At 42.9% G+C, this 22,216-nt stretch overlaps 10 non-coding genes across 10 annotated transcripts; 5 read left to right on the top strand and 5 right to left on the bottom strand.

The window, feature by feature from the left end:
* The first annotated feature begins 3,252 nt into the window (after positions 1-3,252).
* TRNAD-GUC (transfer RNA aspartic acid (anticodon GUC)) lies at positions 3,253-3,324 on the top strand. The gene has a single exon. It is a non-coding gene; the product is annotated as a tRNA-Asp (tRNA).
* Positions 3,325-4,131: 807 nt separating this feature from the next.
* On the bottom strand, positions 4,132-4,213 carry TRNAS-UGA (transfer RNA serine (anticodon UGA)). Its single transcript has one exon. It is a non-coding gene; the product is annotated as a tRNA-Ser (tRNA).
* Positions 4,214-7,640: 3,427 nt separating this feature from the next.
* On the top strand, positions 7,641-7,712 carry TRNAD-GUC (transfer RNA aspartic acid (anticodon GUC)). The gene has a single exon. It is a non-coding gene; the product is annotated as a tRNA-Asp (tRNA).
* Positions 7,713-8,519: 807 nt separating this feature from the next.
* On the bottom strand, positions 8,520-8,601 carry TRNAS-UGA (transfer RNA serine (anticodon UGA)). The gene has a single exon. It is a non-coding gene; the product is annotated as a tRNA-Ser (tRNA).
* A 3,428-nt stretch (positions 8,602-12,029) lies between these two features.
* On the top strand, positions 12,030-12,101 carry TRNAD-GUC (transfer RNA aspartic acid (anticodon GUC)). Its single transcript has one exon. It is a non-coding gene; the product is annotated as a tRNA-Asp (tRNA).
* An 801-nt stretch (positions 12,102-12,902) lies between these two features.
* Positions 12,903-12,984, bottom strand: TRNAS-UGA (transfer RNA serine (anticodon UGA)). Its single transcript has one exon. It is a non-coding gene; the product is annotated as a tRNA-Ser (tRNA).
* Positions 12,985-16,404: 3,420 nt separating this feature from the next.
* TRNAD-GUC (transfer RNA aspartic acid (anticodon GUC)) lies at positions 16,405-16,476 on the top strand. The gene has a single exon. It is a non-coding gene; the product is annotated as a tRNA-Asp (tRNA).
* Positions 16,477-17,277: 801 nt separating this feature from the next.
* On the bottom strand, positions 17,278-17,359 carry TRNAS-UGA (transfer RNA serine (anticodon UGA)). Its single transcript has one exon. It is a non-coding gene; the product is annotated as a tRNA-Ser (tRNA).
* A 3,412-nt stretch (positions 17,360-20,771) lies between these two features.
* On the top strand, positions 20,772-20,843 carry TRNAD-GUC (transfer RNA aspartic acid (anticodon GUC)). The gene has a single exon. It is a non-coding gene; the product is annotated as a tRNA-Asp (tRNA).
* Positions 20,844-21,425: 582 nt separating this feature from the next.
* TRNAS-UGA (transfer RNA serine (anticodon UGA)) lies at positions 21,426-21,507 on the bottom strand. The gene has a single exon. It is a non-coding gene; the product is annotated as a tRNA-Ser (tRNA).
* Positions 21,508-22,216: the final 709 nt, after the last annotated feature.

The following is a 22,216-nucleotide window of genomic DNA, read 5'->3' as shown; positions in this document are numbered from 1 at the left end:
GTGCTACTTTACATATTGTGCATTCTAGAAAGTTTGATTTCCGCTCATTTACAGCTATCCGTTGCGAACATTTGTAGTAAAAGATGGATTTCAGAGAAATTAGAACATGAACATGTTAAGGATTTCAAGCTGGATTATTTTGTGTCCATGTCTATTTGAGGCATGGTAGTCATATGTATTTAGAACTTCAACAAAATTGGCTGAAGAATTAGCTTTTGCAAGTCAATATGGGCTGCGTCCATAGAGAGTGCTAAAATGACAGAACCTTTGTTGTTGTTACGGTGGTATGGCTGAATCGGCCAACAATGCCAGCTACTGCTCGTTGAACTGTTGAAAGGGCGGGCCGTGGACAGTAGGAGTTCTCTTTGGACTATGCCACGTTTGCCTCAACGCAGAAGGCCGGTTAGCTCAGTTGGTTAGAGCGTGGCGCCAAGGTCGCGGGTTCGATCCCAGTCGCTATCCTTATTAGCACAGCCTGAAATCTTAACGTGTTCATAAGCTGTTCCAGCATACAAACCTTGCCTCACAAAAGTTTTGTATGTGGCTAAGGTAAGTCAATGATGAAGGTTTTAGAACTTTTGAGAACAGATGCAGTAAGACAGTCATTGTTATAGTGGTTAGAATCCCCGCCTCTCATGCAGTAGAGACAGTGGTTCAAATTCCCAATGGGGAGGCCTTACTTTACTATTTATGATTGTTCTGCTGGGTTTACACCTTTACAAATTAAACCCTCATGCCAATTGCAAGAGTAAACCCCTTACTCTGCGCTGTCCACCTCTGAATCCGTTGAGGGGTGCTAGCATTACATAAGTCTCAATAAATCGTCAAGGATGCATTTACTTTAATGTGCAATAAAGGGAGGCCTGACTTTACTAGTTTTGATTGTTCTGCTGGATTTACACTTTTACAAATTAAACCCTCGTGCCAATTGCAAGAGTAAACGCTTTACTCTGTGCTGTCCACCTCTGAATCCGTTGAGGGGGTGCTAGCATTACAAAAGTCTCAATAAATTGTCAAGGATGCATTTACTTTAGTGTGTGATAAAGTCATTATGTTGGTTGGCAAGGAGAATGCTGCTCTCATAATACCCGGTTTAGTACTGCGTAAGCATACATTTTAGAACTTTTAGATATACTAACTCTTGGATATATTCTACTCAGTGCCAAAGTATATATATATACAGTTAACAATCCTACAAACGTTCAAAGCACTAATTATACTATAGATCTGGAAATGCACCATTGTAGGCAGGTTTAATAGCCGTGACATAGCGATTATGACTTACCATGTGCAGGACGTTCAGTGGCATGAGCCAGGCTAGTCTACGCAAGGGGATGCTAATGTCTGAGCGCTCAATCCCTATCCATTGCTTTTGCGGTAGGTTAAGGAAATATTCCAAGCCTCTAAGCAGGTGGCAGGCTCCTGAATAGGTGCGCGAGTAGGAATAAGGCTGCTTTGGATTTGGGAAGTATTAGGGTGTGAAATTTGATCTGGGATTTTCTTTTGTCCCAGATAAATCATAACAATACATATATATATATATATATATATATATATAGTGTTTGAAAACAAATAAAGAAAGTTAATTCTTCCTTTCCACTAGATGGAGAGGCTGGCCCAAGACTGCAGGTCTTCTTGCAGTGTAGCCAATATTGGAAGGAAGTTAAGCTGATGACACTTCACACAGACAGGTGAAGTGAATAACACTGATCAACTTATTATCACGGCACCTGTCAGTGGGTGGGATATATTTGGTAGCAAGTAAACAATTTGTCCTCAAAGCTGATGTGTTAGAAGCAGGAAGAATGGGAAAACGTAAGGATCTGAGCAACATTGACAAGAGCCAGGTTGTGATGGCTAGACGACTGGGTGAGAGCATCTCCAAAACTGCAGCTCTTGCCGGGTGTTCCCAGTCTGCAGTGGTCAGTGCCTATCAAAAGTGGTCCAAGGAAGGAAAAGCGGTGAACCGGCGACAGGGTCATGGGTGGACAAGGCACATTGATGCACATGGGGGTTAAGGCTGGCCAGTGTGGTCAAATCCAACGGACGAGCTACTGTAGCTCAATTTGCTGAAAGAAAGTTAATGCTGGTTCTGATAGAAAGGTGTCAGAACACACAGTGCATGGCAGGTTGTTCTGTGTAGGGCTGCAGTTCAGTCAGGGTGCCCATGCTGACCCCTGTCCACTGCCGAAAGCTCCTACAATGGGCACATGAGCATAAGACCTGGACCGTGGAGCAATGCAAGAAGGTAGCCTAGTCTGATGAATCACATTTTCTTTTACATCACGTGGATGGCCAGGTGCATGTGCGTTGCTTACCTGGACAACCCATGGCACCAGAATGCCCTATGTGAAGAAGGCAAGCCGGTGGAGACAGTGTGATGTTTTGGACAATGTTCTGCTGGGAAACCTTGGGTCCTGCCATTCATGTAGATGTTACTTTGACATGTACCACCTACCTGGGCATTTTTGCAGACCATGTACACCCTTTCATGGACACTATATTTCCTGATGGCATTGGCCTCTTTCAGGAGAATAATGCGCCCTGCCACAAAGTAAAAAGGGATCTGGCCTGGTTTGAGGAACACAACAACGAGTTCAATGTGTTGACTCGGCCTCCAAATTCTCCAGATTTCAATCCAATCGAGCATCTGTGGGATGTGCTGGACAAACAAGTCTGATCCATGGAGGCCCCACCTCGCAACTTACAGGACTTAAAGGATTTGCTGTAAACGTCTTGGTGCCAGATACCACAGCACACCATCAGAGGTCTAGTAGCGTCCATGCCTCGATGGGGCAGGGCTGTTTTGGTGGCAAAAGGGGGACCTACACAATAATAGGCAGGTGGTCATAATGTTATGGCTATTTGGTTTATGTGTCTCATGTGAGCACCAAGTGTGTGTCAAGAAGCCCGCCATCATGCCAGATCTATAGTAAACATATAGTAAGTCGCCTCAGCATCGAATGAATTTTCTTCCAATCCTAGTAGCTCTCCTTTTATTCCACTCTGTCTCGTAAAAGCTCATACCATTACAGCTCTCACACCGCAAAGTAAAAGAAAATTGGAGAATATGTTCTAATCGGTGTGTTCAGCTAGTACTATGTCACATAAAAAACAAAGTGACTAGACTGTAGCAAGGTGGGCAAGGTTAAGTGACCGAATGGTGCTATCACGAGCCTTGCTGCCTGGGACAAATACAGTTTGCTCAATATAGTTGTGTGTGCATGGATGCGTAATGCCCACCAATGCCAGTCCTCGTTAGTATAGTGGTAAGTATCCCCGCCTGTCACGCGGGAGACCGGGGTTCGATTCCCCGACGGGGAGGTATGGTACTCTTTTTTTTTTTTTTTTTTTGTTGCTCAAGTTTACTTCATATTGTAATGGACCAATTTGTAAAAACAAAATGCAGAAATCTCAGTTCTCCATAGAGAGTGCTAAAATGACAGAACCTTTGTTGTTGTTACGTTGGTATGGCTGAATCGGCCAACAATGCCAGCTACTGCTTGTTGAACTGTTGAAAAGGCGCGCCGTGGACAGTATTCCACTCCAGTATTCTCCTTTTATTCAGCATTTGACATTCTGACGAAAAACTGAATAAAATCCATGAACCAGTAGTCTCACCATCCAATAAATTTTCTTCCAATCCTAGTAGTTAATTATTATGGCGTTCTTCTTTCATTCCACTCTGTCTCGTAAAAGCTAATAAATGGTACCATTACAGCTCTCATACAGTAAAGGAAAGCAAATTTGAGAAAATCTTCCAATCAGTGTGTCCATGTACAATTCAGCTAGTACTATGTCATATAAATAACACAGTGGCTGGACAACATTATACAATGCTAGTCCTGGTTAGTATAGTGGCAGGAATCCCCGCCGGGTGGCTATGTTTCTATATTTTGCTATTTATTTTGCTTATATTTGAATTACACAATACTGGTGTGAATCTGACTGTTATATAAGCACAAGAAGAAGGTTTGCTAGAAGTTGATCTAAGAATAGGACAACAACGTATCCGGGATCAGATATTGCTTGTACGCTTTTGTAGTCAATTTTACAAAACGCTAAACAACAGCCTAGTCACAACATGTTATAATAATGCTGGTATCTGCTCCTTCTAAGAGTGAAAATCCCCGTAGTCGGCAGGATTTGAACCTGCGCGGGGAAACCCCAATGGATTTCAAGTCCATCGCCTTAACCACTCGGCCACGACTACACGCTAACAGCTGTTGGAAGGAGCCTTTGTGTTCCAATATTTTTACTTTCGCACTGAACATGCAGAGATTAAAAATTTACCGTTACTATGTTGCTCAATTTCTTTCCATCAAATTCAAAAGCATTTGAATGAACTTGCAGCATCCAAACGTTAATTCTGTTTTGTGCTACTTTACATATTGTGCATTCTAGAAAGTTTGATTTCCGCTCATTTACAGCTATCCGTTGCGAACATTTGTAGTAAAAGATGGATTTCAGAGAAATTAGAACATGAACATGTTAAGGATTTCAAGCTGGATTATTTTGTGTCCATGTCTATTTGAGGCATGGTAGTCATATGTATTTAGAACTTCCACAAAATTGGCTGAAGAATTAGCTTTTGCAAGTCAATATGGGCTGCGTCCATAGAGAGTGCTAAAATGACAGAACCTTTGTTGTTGTTACGGTGGTATGGCTGAATCGGCCAACAATGCCAGCTACTGCTCGTTGAACTGTTGAAAGGGCGGGCCGTGGACAGTAGGAGTTCTCTTTGGACTATGCCACGTTTGCCTCAACACGGAAGGCTGGTTAGCTCAGTTGGTTAGAGCATGGCGCCAAGGTCGCGGGTTCGATCCCAGTCGCTATCCTCGTTAGCACAGCCTGAAATCTTAACGTGTTCATAAGCTGTTCCAGCATACAAACCTTGCCTCACAAAAGTTTTGTATGTGGCTAAGGTAAGTCAATGATGAAGGTTTTAGAACTTTTGAGAACAGATGCAGTAAGACAGTCATTGTTATAGTGGTTAGAATCCCCGCCTCTCATGCAGTAGAGACAGTGGTTCAAATTCCCAATGGGGAGGCCTTACTTTACTATTTATGATTGTTCTGCTGGGTTTACACCTTTACAAATTAAACCCTCATGCCAATTGCAAGAGTAAACCCCTTACTCTGCGCTGTCCACCTCTGAATCCGTTGAGGGGTGCTAGCATTACATAAGTCTCAATAAATCGTCAAGGATGCATTTACTTTAATGTGCAATAAAGGGAGGCCTGACTTTACTAGTTTTGATTGTTCTGCTGGATTTACACTTTTACAAATTAAACCCTCGTGCCAATTGCAAGAGTAAACGCTTTACTCTGTGCTGTCCACCTCTGAATCCGTTGAGGGGGTGCTAGCATTACAAAAGTCTCAATAAATTGTCAAGGATGCATTTACTTTAGTGTGTGATAAAGTCATTATGTTGGTTGGCAAGGAGAATGCTGCTCTCATAATACCCGGTTTAGTACTGCGTAAGCATACATTTTAGAACTTTTAGATATACTAACTCTTGGATATATTCTACTCAGTGCCAAAGTATATATATATACAGTTAACAATCCTACAAACGTTCAAAGCACTAATTATACTATAGATCTGGAAATGCACCATTGTAGGCAGGTTTAATAGCCGTGACATAGCGATTATGACTTACCATGTGCAGGACGTTCAGTGGCATGAGCCAGGCTAGTCTACGCAAGGGGATGCTAATGTCTGAGCGCTCAATCCCTATCCATTGCTTTTGCGGTAGGTTAAGGAAATATTCCAAGCCTCTAAGCAGGTGGCAGGCTCCTGAATAGGTGCGCGAGTAGGAATAAGGCTGCTTTGGATTTGGGAAGTATTAGGGTGTGAAATTTGATCTGGGATTTTCTTTTGTCCCAGATAAATCATAACAATACATATATATATATATATATATATATATATATATATATATATAGTGTTTGAAAACAAATAAAGAAAGTTAATTCTTCCTTTCCACTAGATGGAGAGGCTGGCCCAAGACTGCAGGTCTTCTTGCAGTGTAGCCAATATTGGAAGGAAGTTAAGCTGATGACACTTCACACAGACAGGTGAAGTGAATAACACTGATCAACTTATTATCACGGCACCTGTCAGTGGGTGGGATATATTTGGTAGCAAGTAAACAATTTGTCCTCAAAGCTGATGTGTTAGAAGCAGGAAGAATGGGAAAACGTAAGGATCTGAGCAACATTGACAAGAGCCAGGTTGTGATGGCTAGACGACTGGGTGAGAGCATCTCCAAAACTGCAGCTCTTGCCGGGTGTTCCCAGTCTGCAGTGGTCAGTGCCTATCAAAAGTGGTCCAAGGAAGGAAAAGCGGTGAACCGGCGACAGGGTCATGGGTGGACAAGGCACATTGATGCACATGGGGGTTAAGGCTGGCCAGTGTGGTCAAATCCAACGGACGAGCTACTGTAGCTCAATTTGCTGAAAGAAAGTTAATGCTGGTTCTGATAGAAAGGTGTCAGAACACACAGTGCATGGCAGGTTGTTCTGTGTAGGGCTGCAGTTCAGTCAGGGTGCCCATGCTGACCCCTGTCCACTGCCGAAAGCTCCTACAATGGGCACATGAGCATAAGACCTGGACCGTGGAGCAATGCAAGAAGGTAGCCTAGTCTGATGAATCACATTTTCTTTTACATCACGTGGATGGCCAGGTGCATGTGCGTTGCTTACCTGGACAACCCATGGCACCAGAATGCCCTATGTGAAGAAGGCAAGCCGGTGGAGACAGTGTGATGTTTTGGACAATGTTCTGCTGGGAAACCTTGGGTCCTGCCATTCATGTAGATGTTACTTTGACATGTACCACCTACCTGGGCATTTTTGCAGACCATGTACACCCTTTCATGGACACTATATTTCCTGATGGCATTGGCCTCTTTCAGGAGAATAATGCGCCCTGCCACAAAGTAAAAAGGGATCTGGCCTGGTTTGAGGAACACAACAACGAGTTCAATGTGTTGACTCGGCCTCCAAATTCTCCAGATTTCAATCCAATCGAGCATCTGTGGGATGTGCTGGACAAACAAGTCTGATCCATGGAGGCCCCACCTCGCAACTTACAGGACTTAAAGGATTTGCTGTAAACGTCTTGGTGCCAGATACCACAGCACACCATCAGAGGTCTAGTAGCGTCCATGCCTCGATGGGGCAGGGCTGTTTTGGTGGCAAAAGGGGGACCTACACAATAATAGGCAGGTGGTCATAATGTTATGGCTATTTGGTTTATGTGTCTCATGTGAGCACCAAGTGTGTGTCAAGAAGCCCGCCATCATGCCAGATCTATAGTAAACATATAGTAAGTCGCCTCAGCATCGAATGAATTTTCTTCCAATCCTAGTAGCTCTCCTTTTATTCCACTCTGTCTCGTAAAAGCTCATACCATTACAGCTCTCACACCGCAAAGTAAAAGAAAATTGGAGAATATGTTCTAATCGGTGTGTTCAGCTAGTACTATGTCACATAAAAAACAAAGTGACTAGACTGTAGCAAGGTGGGCAAGGTTAAGTGACCGAATGGTGCTATCACGAGCCTTGCTGCCTGGGACAAATACAGTTTGCTCAATATAGTTGTGTGTGCATGGATGCGTAATGCCCACCAATGCCAGTCCTCGTTAGTATAGTGGTAAGTATCCCCGCCTGTCACGCGGGAGACCGGGGTTCGATTCCCCGACGGGGAGGTATGGTACTCTTTTTTTTTTTTTTTTTTTGTTGCTCAAGTTTACTTCATATTGTAATGGACCAATTTGTAAAAACAAAATGCAGAAATCTCAGTTCTCCATAGAGAGTGCTAAAATGACAGAACCTTTGTTGTTGTTACGTTGGTATGGCTGAATCGGCCAACAATGCCAGCTACTGCTTGTTGAACTGTTGAAAAGGCGCGCCGTGGACAGTATTCCACTCCAGTATTCTCCTTTTATTCAGCATTTGACATTCTGACGAAAAACTGAATAAAATCCATGAACCAGTAGTCTCACCATCCAATAAATTTTCTTCCAATCCTAGTAGTTAATTATTATGGCGTTCTTCTTTCATTCCACTCTGTCTCGTAAAAGCTAATAAATGGTACCATTACAGCTCTCATACAGTAAAGGAAAGCAAATTTGAGAAAATCTTCCAATCAGTGTGTCCATGTACAATTCAGCTAGTACTATGTCATATAAATAACACAGTGGCTGGACAACATTATACAATGCTAGTCCTGGTTAGTATAGTGGCAGGAATCCCCGCCGGGTGGCTATGTTTCTATATTTTGCTATTTATTTTGCTTATATTTGAATTACACAATACTGGTGTGAATCTGACTGTTATATAAGCACAAGAAGAAGGTTTGCTAGAAGTTGATCTAAGAATAGGACAACAACGTATCCGGGATCAGATATTGCTTGTACGCTTTTGTAGTCAATTTTACAAAACGCTAAACAACAGCCTAGTCACAACATGTTATAATAATGCTGGTATCTGCTCCTTCTAAGAGTGAAAATCCCCGTAGTCGGCAGGATTTGAACCTGCGCGGGGAAACCCCAATGGATTTCAAGTCCATCGCCTTAACCACTCGGCCACGACTACACGCTAACAGCTGTTGGAAGGAGCCTTTGTGTTCCAATATTTTTACTTTCGCACTGAACATGCAGAGATTAAAAATTTACCGTTACTATGTTGCTCAATTTCTTTCCATCAAATTCAAAAGCATTTGAATGAACTTGCAGCATCCAAACGTTAATTCTGTTTTGTGCTACTTTACATATTGTGCATTCTAGAAAGTTTGATTTCCGCTCATTTACAGCTATCCGTTGCGAACATTTGTAGTAAAAGATGGATTTCAGAGAAATTAGAACATGAACATGTTAAGGATTTCAAGCTGGATTATTTTGTGTCCATGTCTATTTGAGGCATGGTAGTCATATGTATTTAGAACTTCCACAAAATTGGCTGAAGAATTAGCTTTTGCAAGTCAATATGGGCTGCGTCCATAGAGAGTGCTAAAATGACAGAACCTTTGTTGTTGTTACGGTGGTATGGCTGAATCGGCCAACAATGCCAGCTACTGCTCGTTGAACTGTTGAAAGGGCGGGCCGTGGACAGTAGGAGTTCTCTTTGGACTATGCCACGTTTGCCTCAACACGGAAGGCTGGTTAGCTCAGTTGGTTAGAGCATGGCGCCAAGGTCGCGGGTTCGATCCCAGTCGCTATCCTCGTTAGCACAGCCTGAAATCTTAACGTGTTCATAAGCTGTTCCAGCATACAAACCTTGCCTCACAAAAGTTTTGTATGTGGCTAAGGTAAGTCAATGATGAAGGTTTTAGAACTTTTGAGAACAGATGCAGTAAGACAGTCATTGTTATAGTGGTTAGAATCCCCGCCTCTCATGCAGTAGAGACAGTGGTTCAAATTCCCAATGGGGAGGCCTTACTTTACTATTTATGATTGTTCTGCTGGGTTTACACCTTTACAAATTAAACCCTCATGCCAATTGCAAGAGTAAACCCCTTACTCTGCGCTGTCCACCTCTGAATCCGTTGAGGGGTGCTAGCATTACATAAGTCTCAATAAATCGTCAAGGATGCATTTACTTTAATGTGCAATAAAGGGAGGCCTGACTTTACTAGTTTTGATTGTTCTGCTGGATTTACACTTTTACAAATTAAACCCTCGTGCCAATTGCAAGAGTAAACGCTTTACTCTGTGCTGTCCACCTCTGAATCCGTTGAGGGGGTGCTAGCATTACAAAAGTCTCAATAAATTGTCAAGGATGCATTTACTTTAGTGTGTGATAAAGTCATTATGTTGGTTGGCAAGGAGAATGCTGCTCTCATAATACCCGGTTTAGTACTGCGTAAGCATACATTTTAGAACTTTTAGATATACTAACTCTTGGATATATTCTACTCAGTGCCAAAGTATATATATATACAGTTAACAATCCTACAAACGTTCAAAGCACTAATTATACTATAGATCTGGAAATGCACCATTGTAGGCAGGTTTAATAGCCGTGACATAGCGATTATGACTTACCATGTGCAGGACGTTCAGTGGCATGAGCCAGGCTAGTCTACGCAAGGGGATGCTAATGTCTGAGCGCTCAATCCCTATCCATTGCTTTTGCGGTAGGTTAAGGAAATATTCCAAGCCTCTAAGCAGGTGGCAGGCTCCTGAATAGGTGCGCGAGTAGGAATAAGGCTGCTTTGGATTTGGGAAGTATTAGGGTGTGAAATTTGATCTGGGATTTTCTTTTGTCCCAGATAAATCATAACAATACATATATATATATATATATATATATATATATATATATATATATATAGTGTTTGAAAACAAATAAAGAAAGTTAATTCTTCCTTTCCACTAGATGGAGAGGCTGGCCCAAGACTGCAGGTCTTCTTGCAGTGTAGCCAATATTGGAAGGAAGTTAAGCTGATGACACTTCACACAGACAGGTGAAGTGAATAACACTGATCAACTTATTATCACGGCACCTGTCAGTGGGTGGGATATATTTGGTAGCAAGTAAACAATTTGTCCTCAAAGCTGATGTGTTAGAAGCAGGAAGAATGGGAAAACGTAAGGATCTGAGCAACATTGACAAGAGCCAGGTTGTGATGGCTAGACGACTGGGTGAGAGCATCTCCAAAACTGCAGCTCTTGCCGGGTGTTCCCAGTCTGCAGTGGTCAGTGCCTATCAAAAGTGGTCCAAGGAAGGAAAAGCGGTGAACCGGCGACAGGGTCATGGGTGGACAAGGCACATTGATGCACATGGGGGTTAAGGCTGGCCAGTGTGGTCAAATCCAACGGACGAGCTACTGTAGCTCAATTTGCTGAAAGAAAGTTAATGCTGGTTCTGATAGAAAGGTGTCAGAACACACAGTGCATGGCAGGTTGTTCTGTGTAGGGCTGCAGTTCAGTCAGGGTGCCCATGCTGACCCCTGTCCACTGCCGAAAGCTCCTACAATGGGCACATGAGCATAAGACCTGGACCGTGGAGCAATGCAAGAAGGTAGCCTAGTCTGATGAATCACATTTTCTTTTACATCACGTGGATGGCCAGGTGCATGTGCGTTGCTTACCTGGACAACCCATGGCACCAGAATGCCCTATGTGAAGAAGGCAAGCCGGTGGAGACAGTGTGATGTTTTGGACAATGTTCTGCTGGGAAACCTTGGGTCCTGCCATTCATGTAGATGTTACTTTGACATGTACCACCTACCTGGGCATTTTTGCAGACCATGTACACCCTTTCATGGACACTATATTTCCTGATGGCATTGGCCTCTTTCAGGAGAATAATGCGCCCTGCCACAAAGTAAAAAGGGATCTGGCCTGGTTTGAGGAACACAACGAGTTCAATGTGTTGACTCGGCCTCCAAATTCTCCAGATTTCAATCCAATCGAGCATCTGTGGGATGTGCTGGACAAACAAGTCTGATCCATGGAGGCCCCACCTCGCAACTTACAGGACTTAAAGGATTTGCTGTAAACGTCTTGGTGCCAGATACCACAGCACACCATCAGAGGTCTAGTAGCGTCCATGCCTCGATGGGGCAGGGCTGTTTTGGTGGCAAAAGGGGGACCTACACAATAATAGGCAGGTGGTCATAATGTTATGGCTATTTGGTTTATGTGTCTCATGTGAGCACCAAGTGTGTGTCAAGAAGCCCGCCATCATGCCAGATCTATAGTAAACATATAGTAAGTCGCCTCAGCATCGAATGAATTTTCTTCCAATCCTAGTAGCTCTCCTTTTATTCCACTCTGTCTCGTAAAAGCTCATACCATTACAGCTCTCACACCGCAAAGTAAAAGAAAATTGGAGAATATGTTCTAATCGGTGTGTTCAGCTAGTACTATGTCACATAAAAAACAAAGTGACTAGACTGTAGCAAGGTGGGCAAGGTTAAGTGACCGAATGGTGCTATCACGAGCCTTGCTGCCTGGGACAAATACAGTTGGCTCAATATAGTTGTGTGTGCATGGATGCGTCATGCCCACCAATGCCAGTCCTCGTTAGTATAGTGGTAAGTATCCCCGCCTGTCACGCGGGAGACCGGGGTTCGATTCCCCGACGGGGAGGCATGGTACTCTTTTTTTTTTTTTGTTGCTCAAGTTTACTTCATATTGTAATGGACCAATTTGTAAAAACAAAATGCAGAAATCTCAGTTCTCCATAGAGAGTGCTAAAATGACAGAACCTTTGTTGTTGTTACGTTGGTATGGCTGAATCGGCCAACAATGCCAGCTACTGCTTGTTGAACTGTTGAAAAGGCGCGCCGTGGACAGTATTCCACTCCAGTATTCTCCTTTTATTCAGCATTTGACATTCTGACGAAAAACTGAATAAAATCCATGAACCAGTAGTCTCACCATCCAATAAATTTTCTTCCAATCCTAGTAGTTAATTATTATGGCGTTCTTCTTTCATTCCACTCTGTCTCGTAAAAGCTAATAAATGGTACCATTACAGCTCTCATACAGTAAAGGAAAGCAAATTTGAGAAAATCTTCCAATCAGTGTGTCCATGTACAATTCAGCTAGTACTATGTCATATAAATAACACAGTGGCTGGACAACATTATACAATGCTAGTCCTGGTTAGTATAGTGGCAGGAATCCCCGCCGGGTGGCTATGTTTCTATATTTTGCTATTTATTTTGCTTATATTTGAATTACACAATACTGGTGTGAATCTGACTGTTATATAAGCACAAGAAGAAGGTTTGCTAGAAGTTGATCTAAGAATAGGACAACAACGTATCCGGGATCAGATATTGCTTGTACGCTTTTGTAGTCAATTTTACAAAACGCTAAACAACAGCCTAGTCACAACATGTTATAATAATGCTGGTATCGGCTCCTTCTAAGAGTGAAAATCCCCGTAGTCGGCAGGATTTGAACCTGCGCGGGGAAACCCCAATGGATTTCAAGTCCATCGCCTTAACCACTCGGCCACGACTACACGCTAACATGCTGTTGGAAGGAGCCTTTGTGTTCCAATATTTTTACTTTCGCACTGAACATGCAGAGATTAAAAATTTACCGTTACTATGTTGCTCAATTTCTTTCCATCAAATTCAAAAGCATTTGAATGAACTTGCAGCATCCAAACGTTAATTCTGTTTTGTGCTACTTTACATATTGTGCATTCTAGAAAGTTTGATTTCCGCTCATTTACAGCTATCCGTTGCGAACATTTGTAGTAAAAGATGGATTTCAGAGAAATTAGAACATGAACATGTTAAGGATTTCAAGCTGGATTATTTTGTGTCCATGTCTATTTGAGGCATGGTAGTCATATGTATTTAGAACTTCAACAAAATTGGCTGAAGAATTAGCTTTTGCAAGTCAATATGGGCTGCGTCCATAGAGAGTGCTAAAATGACAGAACCTTTGTTGTTGTTACGGTGGTATGGCTGAATCGGCCAACAATGCCAGCTACTGCTCGTTGAACTGTTGAAAGGGCGGGCCGTGGACAGTAGGAGTTCTCTTTGGACTATGCCACATTTGCCTCAACACAGAAGGCCGGTTAGCTCAGTTGGTTAGAGCGTGGCGCCAAGGTCGCGGGTTCGATCCCAGTCGCTATCCTTATTAGCACAGCCTGAAATCTTAACGTGTTCATAAGCTGTTCCAGCATACAAACCTTGCCTCACAAAAGTTTTGTATGTGGCTAAGGTAAGTCAATGATGAAGGTTTTAGAACTTTTGAGAACAGATGCAGTAAGACAGTCATTGTTATAGTGGTTAGAATCCCTGCCTCTCATGCAGTAGAGACAGTGGTTCAAATTCCCAATGGGGAGGCCTTACTTTACTATTTATGATTGTTCTGCTGGGTTTACACCTTTACAAATTAAACCCTCATGCCAATTGCAAGAGTAAACCACTTACTCTGCGCTGTCCACCTCTGAATCCGTTGAGGGGTGCTAGCATTACATAAGTCTCAATAAATCGTCAAGGATGCATTTACTTTAATGTGCAATAAAGGGAGGCCTGACTTTACTAGTTTTGATTGTTCTGCTGGATTTACACTTTTACAAATTAAACCCTCGTGCCAATTGCAAGAGTAAACGCTTTACTCTGTGCTGTCCACCTCTGAATCCGTTGAGGGGGTGCTAGCATTACAAAAGTCTCAATAAATCGTCAAGGATGCATTTACTTTAGTGTGTGATAAAGTCATTATGTTGGTTGGCAAGGAGAATGCTGCTCTCATAATACCCGGTTTAGTACTGCGTAAGCATACATTTTAGAACTTTTAGATATACTAACTCTTGGATATATTCTACTCAGTGCCAAAGTATATATATATACAGTTAACAATCCTACAAACGTTCAAAGCACTAATTATACTATAGATCTGGAAATGCACCATTGTAGGCAGGTTTAATAGCCGTGACATAGCGATTATGACTTACCATGTGCAGGACGTTCAGTGGCATGAGCCAGGCTAGTCTACGCAAGGGGATGCTAATGTCTGAGCGCTCAATCCCTATCCATTGCTTTTGCGGTAGGTTAAGGAAATATTCCAAGCCTCTAAGCAGGTGGCAGGCTCCTGAATAGGTGCGCGAGTAGGAATAAGGCTGCTTTGGATTTGGGAAGTATTAGGGTGTGAAATTTGATCTGGGATTTTCTTTTGTCCCAGATAAATCATAACAATACATATATATATATATATATATATATATATATATAGTGTTTGAAAACAAATAAAGAAAGTTAATTCTTCCTTTCCACTAGATGGAGAGGCTGGCCCAAGACTGCAGGTCTTCTTGCAGTGTAGCCAATATTGGAAGGAAGTTAAGCTGATGACACTTCACACAGACAGGTGAAGTGAATAACACTGATCAACTTATTATCACGGCACCTGTCAGTGGGTGGGATATATTTGGTAGCAAGTAAACAATTTGTCCTCAAAGCTGATGTGTTAGAAGCAGGAAGAATGGGAAAACGTAAGGATCTGAGCAACATTGACAAGAGCCAGGTTGTGATGGCTAGACGACTGGGTGAGAGCATCTCCAAAACTGCAGCTCTTGCCGGGTGTTCCCAGTCTGCAGTGGTCAGTGCCTATCAAAAGTGGTCCAAGGAAGGAAAAGCGGTGAACCGGCGACAGGGTCATGGGTGGACAAGGCACATTGATGCACATGGGGGTTAAGGCTGGCCAGTGTGGTCAAATCCAACGGACGAGCTACTGTAGCTCAATTTGCTGAAAGAAAGTTAATGCTGGTTCTGATAGAAAGGTGTCAGAACACACAGTGCATGGCAGGTTGTTCTGTGTAGGGCTGCAGTTCAGTCAGGGTGCCCATGCTGACCCCTGTCCACTGCCGAAAGCTCCTACAATGGGCACATGAGCATAAGACCTGGACCGTGGAGCAATGCAAGAAGGTAGCCTAGTCTGATGAATCACATTTTCTTTTACATCACGTGGATGGCCAGGTGCATGTGCGTTGCTTACCTGGACAACCCATGGCACCAGAATGCCCTATGTGAAGAAGGCAAGCCGGTGGAGACAGTGTGATGTTTTGGACAATGTTCTGCTGGGAAACCTTGGGTCCTGCCATTCATGTAGATGTTACTTTGACATGTACCACCTACCTGGGCATTTTTGCAGACCATGTACACCCTTTCATGGACACTATATTTCCTGATGGCATTGGCCTCTTTCAGGAGAATAATGCGCCCTGCCACAAAGTAAAAAGGGATCTGGCCTGGTTTGAGGAACACAACAACGAGTTCAATGTGTTGACTCGGCCTCCAAATTCTCCAGATTTCAATCCAATCGAGCATCTGTGGGATGTGCTGGACAAACAAGTCTGATCCATGGAGGCCCCACCTCGCAACTTACAGGACTTAAAGGATTTGCTGTAAACGTCTTGGTGCCAGATACCACAGCACACCATCAGAGGTCTAGTAGCGTCCATGCCTCGATGGGGCAGGGCTGTTTTGGTGGCAAAAGGGGGACCTACACAATAATAGGCAGGTGGTCATAATGTTATGGCTATTTGGTTTATGTGTCTCATGTGAGCACCAAGTGTGTGTCAAGAAGCCCGCCATCATGCCAGATCTATAGTAAACATATAGTAAGTCGCCTCAGCATCGAATGAATTTTCTTCCAATCCTAGTAGCTCTCCTTTTATTCCACTCTGTCTCGTAAAAGCTCATACCATTACAGCTCTCACACCGCAAAGTAAAAGAAAATTGGAGAATATGTTCTAATCGGTGTGTTCAGCTAGTACTATGTCACATAAAAAACAAAGTGACTAGACTGTAGCAAGGTGGGCAAGGTTAAGTGACCGAATGGTGCTATCACGAGCCTTGCTGCCTGGGACAAATACAGTTGGCTCAATATAGTTGTGTGTGCATGGATGCGTCATGCCCACCAATGCCAGTCCTCGTTAGTATAGTGGTAAGTATCCCCGCCTGTCACGCGGGAGACCGGGGTTCGATTCCCCGACGGGGAGGCGTGGTACTCTTTTTTTTTTTTTGTTGCTCAAGTTTACTTCATATTGTAATGGACCAATTTGTAAAAACAAAATGCAGAAATCTCAGTTCTCCATAGAGAGTGCTAAAATGACAGAACCTTTGTTGTTGTTACGTTGGTATGGCTGAATCGGCCAACAATGCCAGCTACTGCTTGTTGAACTGTTGAAAAGGCGCGCCGTGGACAGTATTCCACTCCAGTATTCTCCTTTTATTCAGCATTTGACATTCTGACGAAAAACTGAATAAAATCCATGAACCAGTAGTCTCACCATCCAATAAATTTTCTTCCAATCCTAGTGGTTAATTATTATGGCGTTCTTCTTTCATTCCACTCTGTCTCGTAAAAGCTAATAAATGGTACCATTACAGCTCTCATACAGTAAAGGAAAGCAAATTTGAGAAAATCTTCCAATCAGTGTGTCCATGTACAATTCAGCTAGTACTATGTCATATAAATAACACAGTGGCTGGACAACATTATACAATGCTAGTCCTGGTTAGTATAGTGGCAGGAATCCCCGCCGGGTGGCTATGTTTCTATATTTTGCTATTTATTTTGCTTATATTTGAATTACACAATACTGGTGTGAATCTGACTGTTATATAAGCACAAGAAGAAGGTTTGCTAGAAGTTGATCTAAGAATAGGACAACAACGTATCCGGGATCAGATATTGCTTGTACGCTTTTGTAGTCAATTTTACAAAACGCTAAACAACAGCCTAGTCACAACATGTTATAATAATGCTGGTATCGGCTCCTTCTAAGAGTGAAAATCCCTGTAGTCGGCAGGATTTGAACCTGCGCGGGGAAACCCCAATGGATTTCAAGTCCATCGCCTTAACCACTCGGCCACGACTACACGCTAACATGCTGTTGGAAGGAGCCTTTGTGTTCCAATATTTTTACTTTCGCACTGAACATGCAGAGATTAAAAATTTACCGTTACTATGTTGCTCAATTTCTTTCCATCAAATTCAAAAGCATTTGAATGAACTTGCAGCATCCAAACGTTAATTCTGTTTTGTGCTACTTTACATATTGTGCATTCTAGAAAGTTTGATTTCCGCTCATTTACAGCTATCCGTTGCGAACATTTGTAGTAAAAGATGGATTTCAGAGAAATTAGAACATGAACATGTTAAGGATTTCAAGCTGGATTATTTTGTGTCCATGTCTATTTGAGGCATGGTAGTCATATGTATTTAGAACTTCAACAAAATTGGCTGAAGAATTAGCTTTTGCAAGTCAATATGGGCTGCGTCCATAGAGAGTGCTAAAATGACAGAACCTTTGTTGTTGTTACGGTGGTATGGCTGAATCGGCCAACAATGCCAGCTACTGCTCGTTGAACTGTTGAAAGGGCGGGCCGTGGACAGTAGGAGTTCTCTTTGGACTATGCCACGTTTGCCTCAACACAGAAGGCCGGTTAGCTCAGTTGGTTAGAGCGTGGCGCCAAGGTCGCGGGTTCGATCCCAGTCGCTATCCTTATTAGCACAGCCTGAAATCTTAACGTGTTCATAAGCTGTTCCAGCATACAAACCTTGCCTCACAAAAGTTTTGTATGTGGCTAAGGTAAGTCAATGATGAAGGTTTTAGAACTTTTGAGAACAGATGCAGTAAGACAGTCATTGTTATAGTGGTTAGAATCCCCGCCTCTCATGCAGTAGAGACAGTGGTTCAAATTCCCAATGGGGAGGCCTTACTTTACTATTTATGATTGTTCTGCTGGGTTTACACCTTTACAAATTAAACCCTCATGCCAATTGCAAGAGTAAACCCCTTACTCTGCGCTGTCCACCTCTGAATCCGTTGAGGGGTGCTAGCATTACATAAGTCTCAATAAATCGTCAAGGATGCATTTACTTTAATGTGCAATAAAGGGAGGCCTGACTTTACTAGTTTTGATTGTTCTGCTGGATTTACACTTTTACAAATTAAACCCTCGTGCCAATTGCAAGAGTAAACGCTTTACTCTGTGCTGTCCACCTCTGAATCCGTTGAGGGGGTGCTAGCATTACAAAAGTCTCAATAAATCGTCAAGGATGCATTTACTTTAGTGTGTGATAAAGTCATTATGTTGGTTGGCAAGGAGAATGCTGCTCTCATAATACCCGGTTTAGTACTGCGTAAGCATACATTTTAGAACTTTTAGATATACTAACTCTTGGATATATTCTACTCAGTGCCAAAGTATATATATATACAGTTAACAATCCTACAAACGTTCAAAGCACTAATTATACTATAGATCTGGAAATGCACCATTGTAGGCAGGTTTAATAGCCGTGACATAGCGATTATGACTTACCATGTGCAGGACGTTCAGTGGCATGAGCCAGGCTAGTCTACGCAAGGGGATGCTAATGTCTGAGCGCTCAATCCCTATCCATTGCTTTTGCGGTAGGTTAAGGAAATATTCCAAGCCTCTAAGCAGGTGGCAGGCTCCTGAATAGGTGCGCGAGTAGGAGTAAGGCTGCTTTGGATTTGGGAAGTATTAGGGTGTGAAATTTGATCTGGGATTTTCTTTTGTCCCAGATAAATCATAACAATACATATATATATATATATATATATATAGTGTTTGAAAACAAATAAAGAAAGTTAATTCTTCCTTTCCACTAGATGGAGAGGCTGGCCCAAGACTGCAGGTCTTCTTGCAGTGTAGCCAATATTGGAAGGAAGTTAAGCTGATGACACTTCACACAGACAGGTGAAGTGAATAACACTGATCAACTTATTATCACGGCACCTGTCAGTGGGTGGGATATATTTGGTAGCAAGTAAACAATTTGTCCTCAAAGCTGATGTGTTAGAAGCAGGAAGAATGGGAAAACGTAAGGATCTGAGCAACATTGACAAGAGCCAGGTTGTGATGGCTAGACGACTGGGTGAGAGCATCTCCAAAACTGCAGCTCTTGCCGGGTGTTCCCAGTCTGCAGTGGTCAGTGCCTATCAAAAGTGGTCCAAGGAAGGAAAAGCGGTGAACCGGCGACAGGGTCATGGGTGGACAAGGCACATTGATGCACATGGGGGTTAAGGCTGGCCAGTGTGGTCAAATCCAACGGACGAGCTACTGTAGCTCAATTTGCTGAAAGAAAGTTAATGCTGGTTCTGATAGAAAGGTGTCAGAACACACAGTGCATGGCAGGTTGTTCTGTGTAGGGCTGCAGTTCAGTCAGGGTGCCCATGCTGACCCCTGTCCACTGCCGAAAGCTCCTACAATGGGCACATGAGCATAAGACCTGGACCGTGGAGCAATGCAAGAAGGTAGCCTAGTCTGATGAATCACATTTTCTTTTACATCACGTGGATGGCCAGGTGCATGTGCGTTGCTTACCTGGACAACCCATGGCACCAGAATGCCCTATGTGAAGAAGGCAAGCCGGTGGAGACAGTGTGATGTTTTGGACAATGTTCTGCTGGGAAACCTTGGGTCCTGCCATTCATGTAGATGTTACTTTGACATGTACCACCTACCTGGGCATTTTTGCAGACCATGTACACCCTTTCATGGACACTATATTTCCTGATGGCATTGGCCTCTTTCAGGAGAATAATGCGCCCTGCCACAAAGTAAAAAGGGATCTGGCCTGGTTTGAGGAACACAACAACGAGTTCAATGTGTTGACTCGGCCTCCAAATTCTCCAGATTTCAATCCAATCGAGCATCTGTGGGATGTGCTGGACAAACAAGTCTGATCCATGGAGGCCCCACCTCGCAACTTACAGGACTTAAAGGATTTGCTGTAAACGTCTTGGTGCCAGATACCACAGCACACCATCAGAGGTCTAGTAGCGTCCATGCCTCGATGGGGCAGGGCTGTTTTGGTGGCAAAAGGGGGACCTACACAATAATAGGCAGGTGGTCATAATGTTATGGCTATTTGGTTTATGTGTCTCATGTGAGCACCAAGTGTGTGTCAAGAAGCCCGCCATCATGCCAGATCTATAGTAAACATATAGTAAGTCGCCTCAGCATCGAATGAATTTTCTTCCAATCCTAGTAGCTCTCCTTTTATTCCACTCTGTCTCGTAAAAGCTCATACCATTACAGCTCTCACACCGCAAAGTAAAAGAAAATTGGAGAATATGTTCTAATCGGTGTGTTCAGCTAGTACTATGTCACATAAAAAACAAAGTGACTAGACTGTAGCAAGGTGGGCAAGGTTAAGTGACCGAATGGTGCTATCACGAGCCTTGCTGCCTGGGACAAATACAGTTTGCTCAATATAGTTGTGTGTGCATGGATGCGTAATGCCCACAAATGCCAGTCCTCGTTAGTATAGTGGTAAGTATCCCCGCCTGTCACGCGGGAGACCGGGGTTCGATTCCCCGACGGGGAGGCATGGTACTCTTTTTTTTTTTTTTTTGTTGCTCAAGTTTACTTCATATTGTAATGGACCAATTTGTAAAAACAAAATGCAGAAATCTCAGTTCTCCATAGAGATCCATATTATGGCGTTCTTCTTTCATTCCACTCTGTCTCGTAAAAGCTAATAAATGGTACCATTACAGCTCTCATACAGTAAAGGAAAGCAAATTTGAGAAAATCTTCCAATCAGTGTGTCCATGTACAATTCAGCTAGTACTATGTCATATAAATAACACAGTGGCTGGACAACATTATACAATGCTAGTCCTGGTTAGTATAGTGGCAGGAATCCCCGCCGGGTGGCTATGTTTCTATATTTTGCTATTTATTTTGCTTATATTTGAATTACACAATACTGGTGTGAATCTGACTGTTATATAAGCACAAGAAGAAGGTTTGCTAGAAGTTGATCTAAGAATAGGACAACAACGTATCCGGGATCAGATATTGCTTGTACGCTTTTGTAGTCAATTTTACAAAACGCTAAACAACAGCCTAGTCACAACATGTTATAATAATGCTGGTATCGGCTCCTTCTAAGAGTGAAAATCCCCGTAGTCGGCAGGATTTGAACCTGCGCGGGGAAACCCCAATGGATTTCAAGTCCATCGCCTTAACCACTCGGCCACGACTACACACTAACATGCTGTTGGAAGGAGCCTTTGTGTTCCAATATTTTTACTTTTGCACTGAACATGCAGAGATTAAAAATTTACCGTTACTATGTTGCTCAATTTCTTTCCATCAAATTCAAAAGCATTTGAATGAACTTGCAGCATCCAAACGTTAATTCTGTTTTGTGCTACTTTACATATTGTGCATTCTAGAAAGTTTGATTTCCGCTCATTTACAGCTATCCGTTGCGAACATTTGTAGTAAAAGATGGATTTCAGAGAAATTAGAACATGAACATGTTAAGGATTTCAAGCTGGATTATTTTGTGTCCATGTCTATTTGAGGCATGGTAGTCATATGTATTTAGAACTTCAACAAAATTGGCTGAAGAATTAGCTTTTGCAAGTCAATATGGGCTGCGTCCATAGAGAGTGCTAAAATGACAGAACCTTTGTTGTTGTTACGGTGGTATGGCTGAATCGGCCAACAATGCCAGCTACTGCTCGTTGAACTGTTGAAAGGGCGGGCCGTGGACAGTAGGAGTTCTCTTTGGACTATGCCACGTTTGCCTCAACACGGAAGGCCGGTTAGCTCAGTTGGTTAGAGCGTGGCGCCGAGGTCGCGGGTTCGATCCAAGTCGCTATCCTTATTAGCACAGCCTGAAATCTTAACGTGTTCATAAGCTGTTCCAGCATACAAACCTTGCCTCACAAAAGTTTTGTATGTGGC

Source organism: Sceloporus occidentalis, unplaced genomic scaffold (genome assembly GCF_023333645.1).
Source record: "Sceloporus occidentalis isolate IW3139 unplaced genomic scaffold, rSceOcc1.0.p SCAF_22, whole genome shotgun sequence".
In the NCBI taxonomy this organism is placed as follows: Eukaryota; Metazoa; Chordata; class Lepidosauria; order Squamata; family Phrynosomatidae; genus Sceloporus; species Sceloporus occidentalis.
The sequence above is the reverse complement of the archived record's forward strand: the minus strand, read 5'-3'. Positions and strand labels throughout refer to the sequence as shown.